The sequence below is a fragment of the Pinus tabuliformis genome, chromosome 9 (assembly GCF_031772625.1).
Source record: "Pinus tabuliformis cultivar Carrire ecotype Pingquan chromosome 9, CPIR1, whole genome shotgun sequence".
NCBI classification, from domain to species: domain Eukaryota; kingdom Viridiplantae; phylum Streptophyta; class Pinopsida; order Pinales; family Pinaceae; genus Pinus; species Pinus tabuliformis.
The window spans coordinates 1147725484-1147731498 of NC_142307.1; positions in this window are offsets into that span (position 1 = coordinate 1147725484).

A 6015-nucleotide genomic window follows, 5' to 3' on the forward strand; every position below is an offset into this window, starting at 1 on the left:
TTTGTTGGTTTTCACCCTAGGGGGTTTCTAAGGTATATCAGTGTGCAATGATGTGATTGATTATATTATTAAATGTTTGTTGGTTTTCACCCTACAGGGTTTCTAGGGTATATCGGTGTTCAATGATGTGGTTGATTATTTTGTTAGTTTGATGATGTTAATTCCTTACCTGATGTGATAATCATAATGTCAAGTATGTGATTAATTAATCTAGTTAAGGGAATCATGAAATGGATGCAAGTTTCATCAGAAAATTTATGTTAATATACTACAACAGTGGTTGTTAATGGTTATGCAACTTACTATCTTACATTGAAAGTTAATTTATGTACTAATGAACATTCTATCTAATGGTTAATGAGAAATGTGGAATAATAATTTGAATAATTACTTGTGGGTAATTTGTGTAAAAAAATTCTAACTCCCTGCATTTTCATGTGAGGTCACCAGGGTATGTTACAGGTCCTCTCCTCAACCTCCATGCCTCCACCAAAAATGTGGAATTTTTTACAACTTTGACACCATGCCAAATACGATGACATCTATTACCTCCATGCCTCCACCAAAAATGTGGAATTTTTTACAACTTTGACACCATGCCAAATACGGTGGCATCTATTTATCTAGCTACGCAGCATTCAATATTATAATGGATAATAGGTAAGTTATGTGATTTGAAACTAATTCAATTTAATATTATGTATATCATCCATTTAATGTTATGATGTTACATTAATGATTTTAATCTTCTACCAATAATAATTTACTTTTAATAAAATTTATTTATTTATATATAAATTTATTTTTACTTATTTAATATCACTCTTTAAAAAAGAAATAAAAAATTATTTACAAATATAAAATGTTTAGAAAATATTTTTTTCCCTAGGAAAAATCGTAATCTTTCATTAATATTTGAAAAATTACATATAGTAGATGCTAGAAGCATATGCAGTATTGGCTTGTAGCCATGTCTGTGAAATAAATACATCCTTTTGTCACCATGACTATACAAAAAATGGTGCTAAGTGCTGGTCTCATACCACGCAGGGTAGTAGCATAATATAGTCTATATAAAAACATAACTGAAATAATTACAATGACATTCACCACGCAGGGCGATAGCGAAATAAAAGTCTGTAGATAGTAACTGCAATGATATATACAATGGAAAAGATCAAAAACTGTATGAACAAAAACCAAAAAGACTAGGGCATGTCTGCCCTATAATATGCCTGATCTATGTATGGCCGGTGATAATACTGGTACTGTTCAGCTCCATTCTGCTCCTGTATCACCGTTTGACCTCTGGGTAGTCGCGAGGCCTCCTTGGAAACCCTATCAACACTTTGATTATATTCCTTGTAAATGTGATGACATGAGATTCTGTTAAATTGAGATTTGAGTAAAATCACTTCACCCAGAATATGTCTAAGAGTGTGTGCATGGCAGGTGGAGACATTATTAAACCAGTTGATAATGATTTTTGAGTCGCCAAATATTTGCAGATCGATGCAATCATGTCCCAGGGAAAAATGCATTAGATGTCAGAGGGTGATAAGTTCAACAAAATTGTTAGTTCCACCTCCAAGTCCCAACTTGACATTGCAATAATGTTGTTCATTTATGTGTAAGATAAAACCACCCCCACATTCGTGCTCCTGTGCAGCCCCATCAAAAAAAGCCCAAGGGATGGTTTTGTCAATAGGAGCGGGGGCAAGAGGTTGGCGAAGTGTGGGAGATTTGATATCAGGTAATTCATGATAGGCTGATAAGATCTTGGCAGCCATGATAGGCCTAGATGCAGCCCCTTCGTCAAAAATAATTTTGTTCCTCGTCAGCCAAATGGACCAACAAAAGAGCAGGGGGAGGTTGAGCAACTTGGAGCCAGGATGAACAGTACACCAATTTCGCTAGGCGCTATTGACATTTCCCGCGTCCCATCTACCAGCTTGTAATGAATTTGAGATGGATTCCCAGAGACTTTTGGAGAAATCACATTTTAAAAAGAGGTGATCTGTGGATTCAAAGCCCTATTTACAGAGGACACACATGTTTAGAAAATAAATCTTAAGATACTTTATTTTTATATAAAAAATCATTAATCTTCTTATATAAATTCAAAACTAATAAAAATAAATATTATTATAATAATCTTCCAATATTAATTATGTTTTTATATCAAATCTTTTTTTTTGGTCAAGTAAGTATGGAGCCTTCTATTAACCATACAAGTGCAATACATATGCTACATGTCTTTGCAAGTGCAAAGACCCAAACAAGAACCAGCCTGTTGTGGGAATTCCATCAATAGGAAAAACAAAGCTAGGATCAAACAAATTCACATAGATCTCCAAAAACTTGAAAACAGGAAGGAGTGTTAAACTCCCAAGGACTCTCTGTCATCCATTGACAACTTTAAAGCTTCCATAAAACTAGCAAACCCCTCCAAAAGTCGCAGAGTTCTGCTAAACTTCCACTAATCCAGACCCGACAGTAACACAAACCACAATTTAAAATTTTTGAAATCCACCTGTCTAAAGAAATGACAACATTTCTTCACAATTGATCTATCCACGATCCAATGGTCCCAACTCTTCCCGACTACGAAACATGATCCTCCACTGTCAACCGTTGATCTCGCTCCACTAGATCTAACGACTCACACGTATTTCGGCCGGTTAACTTGCGCACTTCAAATTTGCCCGAAATCAGTTTCCCTCTCTTATCTTGCTGATATGTGTCACTTAGTGAGTGGAATCGGAGCTAACTGGGAAATACAATTTACGGATTTTCCTCCGCCCAAAATCCACTAGTGGGTTTCCCAACCCATTTCTACTACTCTGGACCCAACGGTAACTCAAACCAAAATTTATAAAAGTTTGAGATCTGCCCTTCAAAAGAATCGTCGAAACTTCTACAATGTTGATCTATTCAAGATCCAACGGTTACAACCCTTCCTGACTTCGAAACAAGCTCCTCGATTGTCAATTGTCGATCTCGCTCCACCAGATCTAAGGGCTCACACCCATTTCAGCCGGTTAACTTGCACACTCCAAATCCGCCCGAAAAGCAGTTTCCCTCTCTCATCTCTCTGTTACGTGTCACTGTGTGTATGGAATCGGAGCCAACAGGGAATTACTGCTTACGGCCTTTCCTCTGCTCGAAACCCACTTCTTCTCGTTAACTGTTGGGTAACTCCCTCACCCAAACACCATAGATCTGATTCAACCAAGATCTATCGGTCCAAAATTAATCTCCACGCCACTGCGTCCTTGGTCTTCCTCTGCTGTTCTCGACCACCCTTGGGATACTGATGCCAATACAATCTGCGGACTGTTTCCAATCAACAAGCAAACAAGTTAAGCAACCATGTACTCCTGCCTGTCTTCTGAGCCTCATCGATCCAGCCTGTCGATCCAACAATCCCTACTTTGGCAGCTTGACAGAGGCAATTCTCTAATAGTTTGCTTGGGGTTATCAGCTCCCAAACGAGCCGAGTGTCCCTTTCCTTACTGATCACTCCTTCATTTTCCAGATGATCAGCTAACCTATTAGCTTTTCTCTTTACATGGACAAAGTGTACAATTTTTAAGGTTTGCAGGTGGGTATAAATACGGAGAAATACCTGTGATAGCCTCCAATATTTTGACACTTTATTCGGTGCCATACCATTGCATATTTTCTTGGCTACTCTAATAATCAATTTCGAATCTGCTTCAATGATGACATTGTGTGAGTTTGAGTTCACCAAGATTTCCAGGCATTGCTCTAAGGCCATGAGTTCCACCATGTTATTAGTGGTCTTCCCCAAGTGGCCATGAAATATCTCCTTTATTCGTCCCTATTCATCTCTTATAACACCCCCAAAACCAGATAACCCTGGGTTTCCCTTAGACGCTCCATCTATATTGAATTTTATGAAACCACGTGGAGGAGGCTTCCAAATATTTATATCTACATTTATTTGGCTCACACCCTTAATTATGCCTTGCGGGCCTATAGACTGGAGACCCAAATGCAGTAGTATACACACATCTTGGGGCAAAGGAAGGTCCATGGGAAGTTTCCACAACAAGCTTTTGATTGTGTCTTTGAGATGCCTTAAAACTTGATCAATTATGTGCTGGGGCTTTCTTGCTTTGTTCTTGAAGATCCTACTATTACATTCTTTCCAGACATCCCAAGTAACAAAGCCTGGAGCCAGAGTCGAGGTTTTATTGATGATTTCATTCCCTGAGAGGTTTTTCCTCCAATTCTTTAGAGTGTTGGAGATTCTGAGTCTATCCCTATCAGTGTGCCTAAATATTGAGGCCACCCATTCCCACACAGTAGCAGTGAAAGGGCAGAGGTTGAGAAGGTGATCCATCGTCTCCTCTTGTAAGCCACATAAATAACATTTGGATGGGCCAATGAAGCCTTTTTTCAGGAGATTCTCCTGAGTTAAAATTTTTCTTTGATGAGCTAGCCAAATGAATAACTTTATTTTCATCTAGTGGGGGCTTTGCCAAAGATTCTTCCATACCTGATCAGGGTTTTGGTAGTTAAACCCTGTTACTACCTGTTTAGCTTCTTTGAGGTTGAAGTTTCCTTCGGTGTTCCTTCCCCATCTTAGTTGGTTAGGCAAGGAGGAAACCAAAATCCTCCTATGTTCTAGCTCCTGAGCAAGAGAGTTTGCCTGGGCCTTCAGAGGGCTCTCTTCACTGTGGCCTAGATCCTTCCAAATTCTCCATTTTCCATTGTTCCTTACCTGGTCCTAGAAGTCATTTACCATGCATAGACCTTTGTTATCGGTATCATGCTTGAGAGTTGCTAATTCATCCTTATACACGTTGGGTTCCTGTTGCCAGTTATCCTCCCAAAATTGAGCCAGGTTCCCATCTCGGATCTCCCAGAAACTATGCTGTTGAACAATACCTTTATTTTTCCAGGCAAGGTTCTAAATGTGGGAGCCCTTAATATGCCTTGACATTCAAATGTGATCCTTCTCCTACCAATTCTTAGCATATTTTTGTTTCCAAAGCTTGGCCCAGGGGGTTTTCGGTTCCTTGATGCACCTCCACCAGAGTTTAGCTCCCGAAACTCTGCTGAGGGTTTCAAGGTCATGAAGCCCCAAACCACCATGGCTCTTGGGTTTGCATATCTTGTCCTAGGCCACTAGAGCCCATTTCTTTTTATCTTATCCTCTGACCCATAAAAATCCCTTTGTATGCCCTGATCTGTTGCTAAACTCCTTTAGGAGCAGGAAGGGTTGAGAACATGAAAATGGGAATTGCCTACAAGATAGCCTGTTTGAGCACAAGGCGCCCTACCAAATTTAAAGACATGCATGTCCATTTTTTGATCTTGTCTTGAATTTGATTTATTATTGGCTCCCATACTCCCTTGCTTAGAGGCTTATCCGTGAGAGGTATGTCTAGATATTTGGAAGGTAATCGGTCCCTTTGAAACCCAAGAATCCTGGTGATGTTTCTCTAAATAGTAATGTCAGTGTTAAAGAAATAAACTTTTGATTTGTTGAGACTTACCTCTGTTCCAGCTGCCATAGTAAAGTCATTTAAGATTTTTTTGATCACTCTGGCTTCCCTTACTGTGGGTATGCCCTGCAACATTGTGTCATCCACAAATTCTTGATGAGTATTTGCCTCTCCATCCAAGGTGAGTTTGATACCCTGGATTCTTCCTTCAGCATTCGCCATTTTAATCGCTCTACCTAGCCCTTCCATCATTAGAACAAAGAGGAAGGATGAGAGCGGATCCCATTGTCTGAGACCTCTGGAGGGTGTGAAAGTTCTTGAAGGAGTGCCATTGAGCAGGATGGAAAAACTGGTCATGGTAACTAGTGCCATAACCCTTCTTATCCAGTTTTGGTCAAAGCCATGTGCTCTTATAACTGCTCTTATATAAGACCAACTTAGCTTGTCGTAGGCTTTTGCTAGGTCCAGCTGAATGATCATACCAGCTTGTTTGTTGCTGTTGAAAGAGTGTACCACCCCGTGAGCTTGAATGATGTTA